The sequence below is a fragment of the Saimiri boliviensis genome, chromosome 8, assembly GCF_048565385.1.
Source record: "Saimiri boliviensis isolate mSaiBol1 chromosome 8, mSaiBol1.pri, whole genome shotgun sequence".
Lineage (NCBI taxonomy): Eukaryota > Metazoa > Chordata > Mammalia > Primates > Cebidae > Saimiri > Saimiri boliviensis.
Window position 1 is genome coordinate 1,273,412 of NC_133456.1, and position 14,519 is coordinate 1,287,930.

The following is a 14,519-nucleotide window of genomic DNA, read 5'->3' on the forward strand; positions in this document are numbered from 1 at the left end:
AAAAGATTAGTTTGAGGTATTTCATTTTTTATTTCCTTCATAACTATTTAAACATCCTTTAACACATTATTTCATCAATTAGCTGAGGTTTGTAAAAATCCTCGCCTGACTATCTTTACCACACACAGTGGCCATGCTTGTCTTGCGTATTTCTCGGCACTGCTATTTCATTAATGTAATATTAACTGTACGTACACTTGTTTTTGAATTTATCTTATTTCTCTCTATAAAGTGTATTTCTCAAGTAGACCCTGTGTATTCTGTCATTTCAGATCTCCATGATTTTAAACATCTCAGTAAGCCTGCAGTAGCGTTTTATAAATGGTTGTGGAAGGAAAATGTAAGGTCATACTTAGGAAACTTACATGTAAAAGAAATCTTCCCCTTTTCTATGATTGCTAATGGATAGTATCCACATAAAAGGTTCAAAATATTTCACTGCAATCTGGGCTATTTCATGGCCTATGCCTTCAAAGAATCTTTTAAATAAGTTATTTAGTTAGATAATAATACCCATCAACTTACATCTAGCTTTCGTAAATGACGGAGCAAGACTCAAAGACTGTGATTACCAAATCAAATGAGATTCATAATTCTACCCAGATTCAGATAGTTTTCATCTCCAGAACCCAGAAAAACTACATGTCTAGCCACCTTTTAACATCTTAATTCCCAATTTAGAAAAATGTCTTGAAGGTCTTAATTATAGGGCCCCCGCTTCATACTCGAGGGAAGGAAGGTTTCTCACAAGATCCTCACCAGCACCATGCAAATGGAGAGTGAAATGAAAACAGTAAAATGAAAAAGTACTACTGACTGGCTAAGAAAACAAATCACTTCTTAACACTCCCTATTTATTCTTCATTCTATAGAGGCTCTGGATTTAAAATGCTGAAATACAGACTAGTGAACAAGCTTTTGTAAATGTATCACCAACAATACCATCTTTAGGACGAATCTTCAGTAGCTTCATCTGTCTAACTCCTCTCTATCTCTATTTCTTATAGCCACGTGGGCCTATTCTGCTTTCAGTGGGTTAATTACCAAGGGAACATTTTTCCTCTGTGGTCTAGACATAGAAATATCCAGATATTGTTTCCCTTGAAAGGCAGCCATCCTGCTGAATGTACTTGATCACCAATTCCTGTGTTTTCCTAAGGCCAGTTGGGACTAAACACAATTTCTAAAGACTCCCCCCCACCTCACACCCCATCCCCTTTTTAACCAATTCACAGCTTGTTTGTTTTTGATTGAGGGTTCTGTCAGACAAACGGAGGGAAGGAGAAGAAAATCCCTTAATTTTTAAGGTAGGGGAAACTAGAAAACGATGAATTTGGTATTGCCAAGAGGAAACAATCTTTGGACCTAAAAAAATAAGTGTGGAAAAAAATGTTGCTCAATATTATATAACTTCAGTAGTATGAGTATATAATGGAGATTTTAAGAAAAAATATGATTTTCTTAACTGAAACGTGAAGGTGTGAGTGTGTATGATTACAGCTAGGTAGAAAGTAAGTAAAAGAAAGACAAAAATCTCAACTTCTGGGAAAAAAGTCGTAATTCTGAATTGCTGTCTACACCCCTATGACCTTGGATAAGTCACTTGACTTCTCTGAAGCTTTATTTCTTCATATGTAAACCACAAAATTTAGATAAGTTTATATCCAAGGTCTCTCTCCATCTCTAAAATTCTTTGACTGCCTGTGTTTCTCTGGCAAGAATATTCTACCTGGAAATAACTCTATTTCTCTTCTGTTCTCTCCCCACTTCCACACACCCTCTAATTAGAGAAACTATCTTCTTGCTTCTGTGGAAGTTACATAATAAGTGGGAAGTGAAGACAGCTGAGCCTGCTCTGAAACATGATCAATCTCCCCAGCGTCCTCAATGTGCCTTCCCTGTGGAGGCCAAGGGACTCCACACAGACTCGGGAAGTATTAACTGGTGCTCCAGCCGAGTGCAGACTGGCGCAGAGACCAGGCACACGTGGGCCACATGAGGTTACTCTGAGGCTTCTCCTTTCTGGGAGGGCTTGGGCTTCCCTTCTCCCAGTACAGGCTTAGATTTCTGAGTCCCAGAGGCCCGTGGCACAGCTGCAATGATCAGGGTTGCCAGGAACAGTGGTTAAGTAGCGAGAACTGTATCCAGACTCACTCCAACTCTTAATGATTCGGGCAACTCACTTGGCCACGAGCTCTGTTTTCTCCCAACTTTACTTAAATAGCCAAGTCTGTGATGGCTGATGCCCAGTAGTGACATTTCCATTTCAGGCCAGGGGATATAAAAAAAGAAAAAGAAAAAGAAATATATATATATATATATATATGAGTTAATATGATTAATGTTCTTGAATTTTTTTGTGTGCACCAAAACACTATGAAAATGACTAGAGGAACTGATCACTTTGGTTACTTTGTGCCTCAAGGGACATACTACCTAAGTGCCCAGCTGACAGAAGGCCAGACTTGCTCAGATATTGGTAAGCCACGTGGGAATAACACAGGCCAGACTGGCAAATGATAGGATTGCCTCTCACAGGCCAAACCCTCAACAGAGGAGCTCTGCATCCTCCATGGAGTTACTGAGACTGGGGTTCTCATTTCTTTGTGAAATGCCTGTTCCAACAGTATTAGACACACTCTGGAAGCAGCTACACATTTCTGAATGATGAGTTCTGAAGTGAAGACTTGTCCGTAGTATAGTAACGTGGATTTAAAAAATGTATTTTATTTCATGGTAGAATTTTCTGACTCTTAAAAAGACACTGCAAAACTTAGTTTGATGGCAGATGAATTGAACTCTCGAGGGTTTGTGTCTTAGTCATTGTCAGGAGAAAACAACCAACCCTTTACATGTATCTTCTTCTCACTTCATGTTAGATATCGTATTAAATCATAGTAAAATAGCAAGCTCAGCCTCAGGGACAGATGTGAAATGCAAGACTCCTCACACGCTATCAAATACCTGTAGGTATATTTTCCAGCTCTATCTCCCTATCAAAAAACAACCAGCGAAAAAAAGATGACAACTTTGAAGATCTAAATGTACTTTAGCTCTATATCATGGGGCAAATGCCATTAAAGCGGTTGAAAGGGCTGATCACTTTTAGTCGCTCCATGGTTCTGCATCCTAAGGGATGCACTCGCCAACTCAAGCTGCACAGATACTGCTGAGCCCCGTGGGAATAATGAAGGCTGAATCGTAAAAGACAGAAACGTTGTCTCTCACAGGCCAGACCTCTTGCCACAGGCTCACGGAGCCCTCCGTGGAGTTAACCCCATTAGACCTCTTGTTTCATTCTGAAATGTCTGCTCCAATAGTGTTAGACACACTCTGGAAGCAGCTACACATTTCTGAATGATGAATTCGGAGGAAAACATTTGTCCACAGTATGGGGCTATCCAATGTTTCACTTTGTGATGATGCCGCAATTCATTAATTCACTCTACCTTGACAGGCACTCAGGCGATTTTCAGCTTTGTCCTTTTATAAATAGCCCCCCTAAGACAATATAGGACATGTCTTTTCATAAAGCTATGTACACATTTCTGTTGGGTTATATGCCTAAGCATTGTATTGCTTAGAAGCTATCGCCAAACTGTTTGCCAATGTCATTGTACCAATTTAGACTCCTACCAGCAGAGACTCACGGCCAACAATTTCTGTAATTTCACATCCTTACTAAGACTCAGGAGTCTCTGCTCTTTCTGTTTTAGCCATTCTAGTGAATGTACAGTATTGTTTTTTTGTTTGTTTTTTCCTAATGAGATTGAATACTCGCCATTAAACTGTCTATTCCAGTCTTCTTTATTTCTCTACTGATCATATGCCTTTTTCTTATTGATTTGTAGTTCTTTATGCATTCTGGATACATGCACCCTGAGGTTCTTCAAGCAGTTATTCATTTTGATATAAACTGTATTAACATTATTTTTACTTTAGAAATAGCTCTTTTGGTGTCTCATTTTATTTTTTTAATATATATTTTATTGCGTTTTAGGTTTTGGGGTACATGTGAAGAACATGCAGGATTGTTGCATAGGTACACACGTGGCAGTGTGGTTTGCTGCCTTCCTCCCCATCATCTGTATCTGGCATTTCTCCCCATGCTCTCTCTCCCCAACTCCCCACCTCCCCACTGTTCCTCCCCTACTTCCCCTCCACAGACCCCAGTGTGTGATGCTCCCCTCCCTGTGTCCATGTGTTCTCACTGTTCAACACCCGCCTATGAGTGAGAACATGCGGCGTTTGATTTTTCTGTTCTCATGTCAGTTTGCTGAGAATGATGGTTTCCAGGTTCATCCATGTCCCTACAAAGGACACGAACTCATCCCTGTCATCTGTGTCCCATTTTAAACTCTTTGCCTGCTCCAAGATCATAAAGGAGATCATGAAACTTTTCCACTAAAAGCTTTATTGTTTCGCCTTTTACATTTAAATCTATCATCCATCTGAATTTGACTATTTTCTTTTTTTTTAAGTGTCTTAAAATAAAATTTTATTTTTTCTCAAAGTTCTGTGGGTTGATTGGGAGAATTTTTTTTTTTTTTTTTTGGTCAGGGGGACAGAGTTTCTCTCTTGTTCCCCAGACTGGAGTGCAATGGCGCAATCTCAGCTCAAATGATTCTCCTGCCTCAGCCTCCTGAGGAGCTGGGATTACAGGTATACACCACCAAGCCCAGCTAATTTTGTATTTTAGGAGCCAGAATCATTTATTGAAAAGACTATTTTCTCTTTGTTGCACCGCATTGCCATTTTTTTCATTATTTGTCACAAATTAGGTGACTATGATAGTCTAATTCTGAACTCTCTCTTCTGTTCTGATGGTCAGTTTTTCTGTCTTACAAATACCACACTATCTTGACTACTATAATCTTATAATAAATTTTGATATCTGGTCAAGGAAGCCCTCTAGCTATGTTCTTCTCCAAGAATACCTTGAATATCCTTGAACATTTGCAGTTCAAATTTGCGTTTAACAAAAAGTCTGCTGGTTTTAAAAATTAAAACTACACTAAACGAAATATGTAGACTAACTTAGGCAGATTTAATATCTTAACAGCATTGAGTCTTCCATCTATGAACATGGAATATCTCACCATTTGTTTAGATTCTCTTTCATTTTTCTCAATAACGTTCTGTAATTTGACGTAGAGGTGTTTACACGTTTCATTGCTTTGGTTCCTACATACTACGATTGCAGTCTTCTTTGTCCTCACCATGACTCGTGATGAAATTTGATCTCCAGTGTGGTAATAACTGGGAGATAGGGCCTAGCGGGAGAAGTGTTGGGTCATGCAGCAGATTCCTCGTAAATGGCCTGGTACCTTTCTCGTGATAATAAGTTCTTGCTTTACTGAGACTAGATTAATTCCTCAGGAATGGATTTGTTTCTGCAAGAAGGGGTTGCTATAAAGCCAGGTTTCTCCTCACTGTTGGTATCTCTTCCCATGTGTTTATTTCCCCTTTGACTCTCTCTGCCATATTCTGACTTAGCATGTGGCCCCCAACAGAAGCTGAGAAGACACCAGTGCTATGCTTCCCAGCTAGCAGAACTACAGCTAAATAAACTCTTTCTTTAATTTACCCAGTCTCAAGTATTCTGTTATGGAATGGACTAACATACTAGGTATATGATTTTCGATACATTGGTAAGTGATAATGTTCTAAATTGTTTTTGCGTTTCTTGTATATAGACTTACTAAATTATGCAGATTAACCTTATATTCAGTGATGCTGCTAAATCTACTGACAAATTCTTATTCTTTTCCTATAGTCAGCTAATGTAATGAATTATATTGAGTGATTTCTGCTGTTAAATGACTTTTGCGTACTTAAACTCTTCCTAAGAGTGATGTGTCCTCATTTCTGTGTATTGCTTGGTTGAATTTGTTAATGTTTTCTTAAGAAATTTCCATCAATGTTCATGAGAAAACTTGGTATATAATGTCCCTTTGTCATTCTGCCTTTGACAATTTTATAATCCATCTTATAGTGCCTCTTTAAAAGGATCAGAAAATGTTTCCTCTTTTTCTTTTCTCTTAGAGAATTTGTACAATATTGCTGTTATGTCTTTCTTAAATGTTTGAAAGAATCAGCAGTGAAACTATGTGGGCCTCAGAATTGGACTATGAAAAGGTTTTGACTAAGAATCCATTTTTTAAAAACGTGTCTGATTGTTTACATCTTCTATTTCTTCTTATGGCAAAATTAGTAAGTTGTTGAGTTTTTTGAGTCATTAATTTATTTCATTCAAATCAGTAATTTTACTGGAGAAAGTATTCATAAAATTATCTCGCTGAACATATTGTGATCTGTGTATTTTCACATCTGAAAACTTACAGATTCTTTATTTTTTCTTGATCAATCCTATTAAAATTTTAACAACTTTAAGTCTCAAGCCTCTGTTTTGTTAATTTTTCTTCTTTTCATTGTTTATTTCTATTCGTTTTATTTCTTTCTTTAGGTTTTTTTTTTAGATTTGATGTGCTTTTTACTATCTAGCTTCTTGACTTGTAAGTTAAAATAATTGATTTTCAGTCTTCTTGTCTAAGATATGTAGTGTATTCTCTGACCACATGGAATTAAGCTAGATATTAGAAAACATTTTGAACCAAAATAAAATGGAAGCATACCATATCAAAATTGTAGTGCTGCAGTTTCTCTCTAAGCACTGAATTACCTACAGCAATACAGTGATATATTTCCATTGTAAATCGGTTGTTTTACTATAATATATATTATATGCACATATATATGACATTACAATTCTTGTTGCATACATACAACCACTAGTCATTTAATTTATCCACATATTTACTTTCCTGAAGTTTGAAATTTTCTCCTACATTTTCATGTTGTATCTGGAATCATTTATCATTTTATTTTTACTTTTCTTAATTTATTTTTTTAAAGTATACTTTAAGTTCCGGAATAAGTGTGCAGAATGTGCAGGTTTGTTACATAGGTATACACGTGCCTTGGTGGTTTGCTGAACCCACCAACCCATCATCTACACTAGGTATTTCTCCTAATGCTCTCCCTCTCCCAGCCCTCATCACTCAGTAGGCCTTGGTGTGTGATGTTCCCCTCCCTGTGTCCATGTGTTCTCATTGTTCAACTCCCACTTATGAGTGAGAACATGCAGTGTTTGGTCTTCTGTTCCTGTGTTAGTTTGCTGAGAATAATGGTTTCCAACTTCATCCGTGTCCCTGCAAAGGACATGAACTGATTCTTTTTTACAGCTGCATAGTATTCCATGGTGTATATGTGCCTCATTTTCTTTATTCAGTCTATCATTGATGGGCATTTGGGTTGGTTCCAAGTCTTTGCTATTGTGGACAGTACTGCAATAAACAAACATGTGCATGTATATTTATAGTAGAATGATTTATAATCCTTTGGGTATATATCCAGTAATGGGATTGCTGGGTCAAATGTTACTTCCAGTTCTAAATCCTTGAGGAATCATCACACTGTCTTTCACAATGGTTGAACTAATTTACACTCCCATCAATAGTGTAAACCATTCCTATGTCTCCAGATCCTCTCCAGCATCTGTTGTTTCCTGACTTTTTAATGATCGCCATTCTAACTGATATGAGACGGCATCTCATCGTGGTTTTGATTTGTGTTTCTCTAATGACCAGTGATGATGAGCTTTTTTTCATATGTTTGTTGGCTATATAAATGTCTCCATATAAGAAGTGTCTGTTCATACATTTCACCCACTTTTTGATGGGTTCATTTGTTTCTTTCTTGTAAGTTTGTTTAAGTTTCATGTAGATTCTGGATATTAGCCCTTTGTCAAATAGATTTCAAAAATGTTCTCCCATTCTGTAAGTTGCCTGGAATCATTTTTCTACCTCAGAGAAGTTCATTTAATTTTACAATGCTGGGCCTACTAGTGACAAAATTCTCTTGTTTTTTATTTTTTTATTATTTATTGTTGTTTTTAAAGGATATAAAGTTTTGTGTATGAAATTATAGGTTGGCAGTTATTTTGACATTTTTTGAATGTCCTTTTATTGTTTTCTAGTTTCCATCATTTTAGTTAAGAAATTAAATTTTAGTCTTAGTGTTTCTCTTTTTAAGGCAACAACTTTAAGTTTTTCTCTTTATTTTTGGTTTTCGGAAGACTTTTTGACATGCTGTGGTATAGTTTGCTTTGTTTATCTTCAAAATGGGGTTCTCAAAGCTTCTAGAGTCCCTCAGTCTATATCTTTCATCAGTTTGGAAAATATAAATAGTGATTCCACCCATTTTCTCTTTTTATTTCTGTGACACCAATCATATGTATGTTAGACCTTTGGATCATCCTATACATCGCTATTCATTTTTTCTTCTAATATTTTCCATATTCTTAATTTTGTGTTTTTATTGACCTATATTTTAATTCACTTGTCCTGTATACTTCAGTTTATAATCTACTATTAAATCCATCTGTCGAGTTCTTAATTGTGGAGACTGTATTTTTCAATTGTCTATTATCTATTTCTTATTATTTAACAGAATATAACTGTCTGGAAAAAATCTCCATACTTTCATCTATTCTTTTTATTCTCTAATCTATTTAATATGTTAATTATTGTAATTACAAAGGCCTTGATTGGTAACTCTGATATCTGAATGGTTCATTAGTGTGCTACTATTTCCATCTTTTCCTTCTTCATTATTAATAAACAGTTTCCTGTCTTTTTGCATGTATAGTAATATTTTATTGTGTGTCAGACATTAAGTATAAAAGAAATAGAGAGGGTCCAAAGGATGTTATCTTTCACCAGACAGGGTTTACTCTTTCTTCTGTTATGCCACTCAGTTAAGCAGCTGATCATTTTGCACAGTCAGGAATTGATGTAGGTTAGAGCTGGACTATAGATTGTGTAGGTCTCAGTATATATCTGTTTCAGTCATCTTCTTTTTTTTTTAATTGCATTTTAGGTTTTGGGGTACATGTTAAGAACATGCAAGATTGTTGCATAGGTACACACGTGGCAGTGTGGTTTGCTGCCTTCCTCCCCATCACCTATATCTGGCATTTCTCCCCATGTTATCCCTCCCCACCTCCCCACCCCCGCAATCCCTCCCCTAGTTTCCCCCCAACAGACCCCAATGTGTGATGCTCCCCTCCCTGTGTCCACGTGTTCTCATTGTTCAACATCCGCCTGAGTCAGTCGTCTTCTTGAAAATGACCATCTCGAGCTTTTAATTGAGAGCCTAACTGGTTTCTTTCTCTGCAGCTCTGAAAGACTTCAGAATTTCAGTTCCATTGTTCCTAAGTTTCCAGCCCAGCTCTTTAGCCTGTCACTTCAGGCATCTTAATAGTCTACCACATGTCTTGATTTAGAGACTAATGGAGTGCCTGAGGTAGTTACACTCCCCCTGTATGAATTTTTGAAGCTTTTAGACTAATCTCTCAACCTCCAGTGTGGCTGCAGATGAACATAATGTTGCCAATGTCATATGGAGTAAATTAGCATTTGAAGAAGTCACTAAAATTTCCAGTTTCCCTCACTGGTCTCCTACAACGGCTAAAACAAACAAACCAACAAAAAACTTTGCTGGTTTCTCCTTCTCCCTGGAAGTGGCTCAATGTTTAAATCAAGCCCAATCTGCAGGCTGTGCCTTTAATTAGTTACATTTTCCAGAGGACCAAATTTCCAGGATTCAGAAAATGTCCTCAGGAAGAATTTCTGCTCACCTGAGAAGTGTTCTCCCACGTCTGCTCCAAAACAGAGCTTTTATCTGTTTTCCCCATGGCTGCCAGGGAGGACGGGGTACAAGAAACACCATGAGTGAACTGACTAGCTAAGTATTTTTCCCATCTATTACGTAAACCAGAATTCAAGCCCTTAGAATTTTGCTAAGAATTAACCATTTTGCATTTTAGCTGTGGCCAAGAGACCAACATTTAAATATGAACAGGGTAAGGGTGAAGTAAACAAAGGCCTTACAAAGATAAGAAAAAGTTAAGGTTAAGCTAATGTCATCATCTTATAGCATTATAATCTGGTTCTGCCTATATTCAGCTGAACTTTATTTTCAAGTGTTCTTTCTCTAGTCACGAAATCAGATTTTGCTTTTGATATATCCTCCCTTAGAACCTGATATAATGTTCTAGTGATGTCAGAATCCAAAGACAATCACGTGATGTTTTGCTCAGAAAATACTACCCATCTTATTGGTCTTATCCATTTTTAATTTAAAAATAGTGTACATATTATAATCTTAGTCATGTAGTTAATCAAGATTTTGGTTGCATACCCAAACAAAATATCCCAGTAGTATAGCTTATATTCCATTTAAATCTACTATAAGCATTTTCTAATCTCTAAGTCTGATATAAATGTGTAAATGTTCTACTTACAGAAAAGAGAGCATATATTACTGAGTTTTCTTTTAAGGCATCCAGTTGCAGTGACCAAAATGTTTCCAGCTTGCTAATGTATCTGAATCATGGCAATTAGTTTATGCTTACTTTTTTCCAAAGGTCTTTATTGTCATAACATCCAACAAAGTTGAACTCACTATGAAAAATTAAGACCATAGAACTATTACTTTTGGCTCTTTGGCTATCAAAAATTAGCTTATTAAGCACTTAGGGTTGTTGGCAAAACTGAGATGGCATGGGAAAGAGAAAAAAATTGCATGCCAGCTTTATTCGTTCAAAAGCTTTTAGCACTGAGTTACGCAATGGAAAAATCTCAAGGACATTCCCTGTGTCTGTCTGTAATGATTACACTAAAGTCAAGCACAACCCCACAAACCAATCAGACTCAAATGCTCTGGAGTTAAAATGCTGGGTATGTAGATTATGTTCCCTAAAAGACACCAATGTTTTTTATGCAATTACTTGAAGATCAGGGCAGGACACTTCCTGCTTTATGAAGGTAATCTTGACCATGTGGTTGAGACAAAGTAAAAGGTTAATTTTAGATATCAACATATTGATTAATATACTAATTCACAAATTTATAAACTTGAGAGTAAACAAGAATGATAATGTTAATCTTCTTTTTAAAATCTGTCTATTTAAAGTCTACTTAGAACGCCCCACAAACTTCTTGGCTGTTGCCCATAAAGGCCACCATGGTCAGGCTCCTGCCTATCTGTGTAATCTCACCTTGCCACAAATATCCTCTATTTGAGCTACTTTGAATCATTCGAGGTTCAAGGGCTATTTCACATCTTTGTGCTTTAGCACAAGCTGTTTTCTCTACCTAGAAGTTCTTACCCTACCTTTCACACACGGTAAACTCAACTCAAATGCCACCTTTTCTGTGAAGCCTTTCCTGACCTCCCTAAACACAGTTACTTTCTTTTTCTTGCTTCTGTAACATCCTGTTTGTAGACATATTACAGCTTCTACCTCATTACCATCTCTAGCTTCTGCATGCTTCTAGGGCGGGGAAACTATGCTAAGCACATTGCTATCCTTAAGAGCAGTACTCTATGTGACACAAAGCAGCTCTATAGTTACTAAATGTAGGAAGACTTAAGAGGGGGAGAAGAGAAAAGAGAAAGGAAAGAAAGACTTGAAGCTTTTAAAAATGACCAAAAGTATTTCCGAAACCTAAATTTACAGTTGCTAAGCTCACAATAGTATTTACTGAATGATCAAGGAGCTCCTAAATATTCCAAATGTGTAATATACTAAAGGGAGTGGTTGCAAATAATACGTAGGCAGCTCATGTTATAAGAGCAGGCATAAAGATACAACAACTTACATTTTACTCTTTCTTTTTTGTCTTTTGCCTTCCTTCAGGGAGACTTTATTTTTTGTGTTCAGGAAATGTGTTTTCTGTTCTGTTGTTTTATGACTCACCTAGTTTCTTAGGGTCTTTTTCTCTGTTTGATGATGGCAGTTGATATGGGTTTTGGGTGTTATGGTATAATTCTGGAAAGTATTATAAAATATCATTTTATTATTACTGAACTTTGTGCATGTAAAATTAGAATTGTTGACTTATATAAAAATGAAAAGGATTGGCACCATGCCAAATAGTAATTCTGTTTTCTGAGACAGAATCAGGGATTCATTAAAATCTGCGCACACCTGAGACGAGCCCAGGGTTCTGAATAATGTATTCTTCCTTTCTGTGATGGTTACATAGGGCTTATGAATCACAAAATGTTTTGCATGTTGTAAGGTTTATTGCCGAGGTAAAATGAGGAAACTGAGGCAAGTATAAGACAATGAGAAGCTAATTTATTCAGCTCCCTGGCGAGGTTCTGTGGTCCAGGAAGGGGCCAAAGAAGTTGCGCCTGGCTGTTCAGGGTGTGGGGTTTTATGGGGAGGGAAGGCGATTGATTGGCTATTGGGAGAAACAAAGCGAAGGCAATTTTATTGGCTGTTGAGGAACAGGAAATGCATGGAGCGAGCTGTCATTGGTAGGCGGGCGGAATCTTGGGTAAGTGGGCCAGCCGGGGGCGTACGGGGCAGACTGCTACCGGGCAGGGTTTGGTGGGGTTTCTTTAAAATTTTTTGCAGGGTTTTCCAACAGCAGTTTGGGGATTGGGTGCATAGTTTGGTGCTGAGTGTGGGCTTGGGTTTGGTATGCAGAGGTGGGTGTGGGGAAGCCATGAGGTGAGGCCAGATAAGGAGCTTGGGTGATGATGTAGTTATCGGACGCGGAGAGGGATGGGTGTGTCCGTTTAACTCCCGGCAAGGCAACCGGCCTTACACATGTAATATCCATTTGATTCTTTAACTTTCAGATGGGGACACGAAGGCTCCTAGAAGACTCACAGTGAACACGTAATCACTCATTTGGTAAACTGAAAAGTTGGAGACTAAAACAGGTCTTCTGACTTCAACTGCTGTCTTCTTTCTTACTATACTAGGATGCCTTCTTGTATTTACTCATTCTTGACCCCTTCTATGGATGACCCCCAAAAGATGATACTTTAAAGCCAACGGCTTAGATATGGTGACATACTCATAGCTAACTACTCACCTGCTCCTTTAAAATCTGCTGCCACATTGAAGCTCATTTCCATGTCTATGGAGAGGACAATTTATCAGAAGTACAAGTGTAAGACTAGCTGCCTCTAGCTGTCTTTGTAAGACACGGGGACTTGACAGATAAACTCTTAATTAAAATATACTTAAGCGTTAGTGGAGTTCACATGAATTAAAGTTCAGTCTGGTAGTCATTAATGTTGTTCACCAAAGGACTTAGTTTTCTTTCTTAGAAATTGGTAAGAATACACTTCCCTGCGACTTGAAGTTAGGTGTGGCCATGTAAATTTCTTTGGCCAATGAAATGTGAGCAGAAGTGACGTGTGTCACTTTGACAGGAAGCTTTAGGCATTGCTATGTGATCTGCTTTCTTCCTTTCTGTCTGCATCATTTCTTCCCACCCTGACTTTTTTTTTTTTTTTGACTTGACATTCTGGCAGTGTGGTCATTTAGTTTCTCCTATCAGAATTCTTGACAGGAGACAATGTGGAACATATCCTCTTGCCCACACACCCACCCCCACAAGCCAATCCGTCATGGACATGAAGCACGAGCAAATGTTTTAAAACTTTAAAATTTGTGTTTTTTTAAATCTGGAGACAACAGATGCTGGAGAGGATGTGGAGAAATAGGAACACTTTTACACTGTTGGTGGGAGTGTCAATTAGTTCAACCATTGTGGAAGACAGTGTGGCGATTCCTCAAGGAACTAGAAATAGAAATTCCATTTGCTCCAGCAATCCCATTACTGGGCATATATCCAAAGGATTATAAACATTCTATTAAAAAGATACATGCACACGTATGTTCATTGTGGCACTGTTTACAATAGCAAAGACCTGGAACCAACTCAAATGCCCATCGATGATAGACCGGACAAGGAAAATATGGCACATATACACCATGGAATACTAGGCAGCCATAAAAAATGATGTGTTTATGTCCTTTGTAGGGACATGGATGAATCTGGAAACCATCATTCTCAGCAAACTGATGCAAGAACAGAAAATCAGACACCACATGTTCTCACTCATAGGTGGGTGTTGACCAATGGAAACTCATGGACATAAGAAGGGAAGCATCACACACTGGGGTCTGTTGAGGGGGATGGAGAGGGACAGCGGTGGGTAGGGAGGTTAGGGAGGAACAACATGGGGTGAAATGCCAGATATAGGTGATGGGGGGATGGAGGCAGCAAAGCACATTGCCATGTAAGTACCTATGCAACTATGCTGCATGTTCTGCACATGTACCCCAGGACCTAAAGTGCAATAAAGTATATATTAAAAAATGTTCTTTAAGTTTTTGTTAAAAATCAAGCAGTACTAGGCTATCTTAACTGGTACACTTACCTTAATGTATTATTTCAATCCAATAGTAATGCCCAACAGAGTAGGCAATGGAAGCCTTTCTTGAATCTATCAAATTTTAGTGCAGACTGCTCTTAATTAAGAATTCTCTTTAAGAATATTGATGGGGTTCAGGACATACTACCCCAAAATGTGGCACCTTGGCATTTTGAGAAAACAGCTGAAACTGGAAAGTCTCTCTCACATGT

The 14,519-nt window shown here is 37.8% G+C and overlaps 1 long non-coding RNA gene across 1 annotated transcript in view; it reads right to left on the reverse strand.

Annotated features, from left to right (window-relative positions):
• LOC141585312 (uncharacterized) overlaps nucleotides 1-14,519 on the reverse strand; it is a 400,044-nt gene that overhangs the window by 32,625 nt on the left and 352,900 nt on the right. The gene's annotated exons all lie outside the window — the stretch shown is intronic.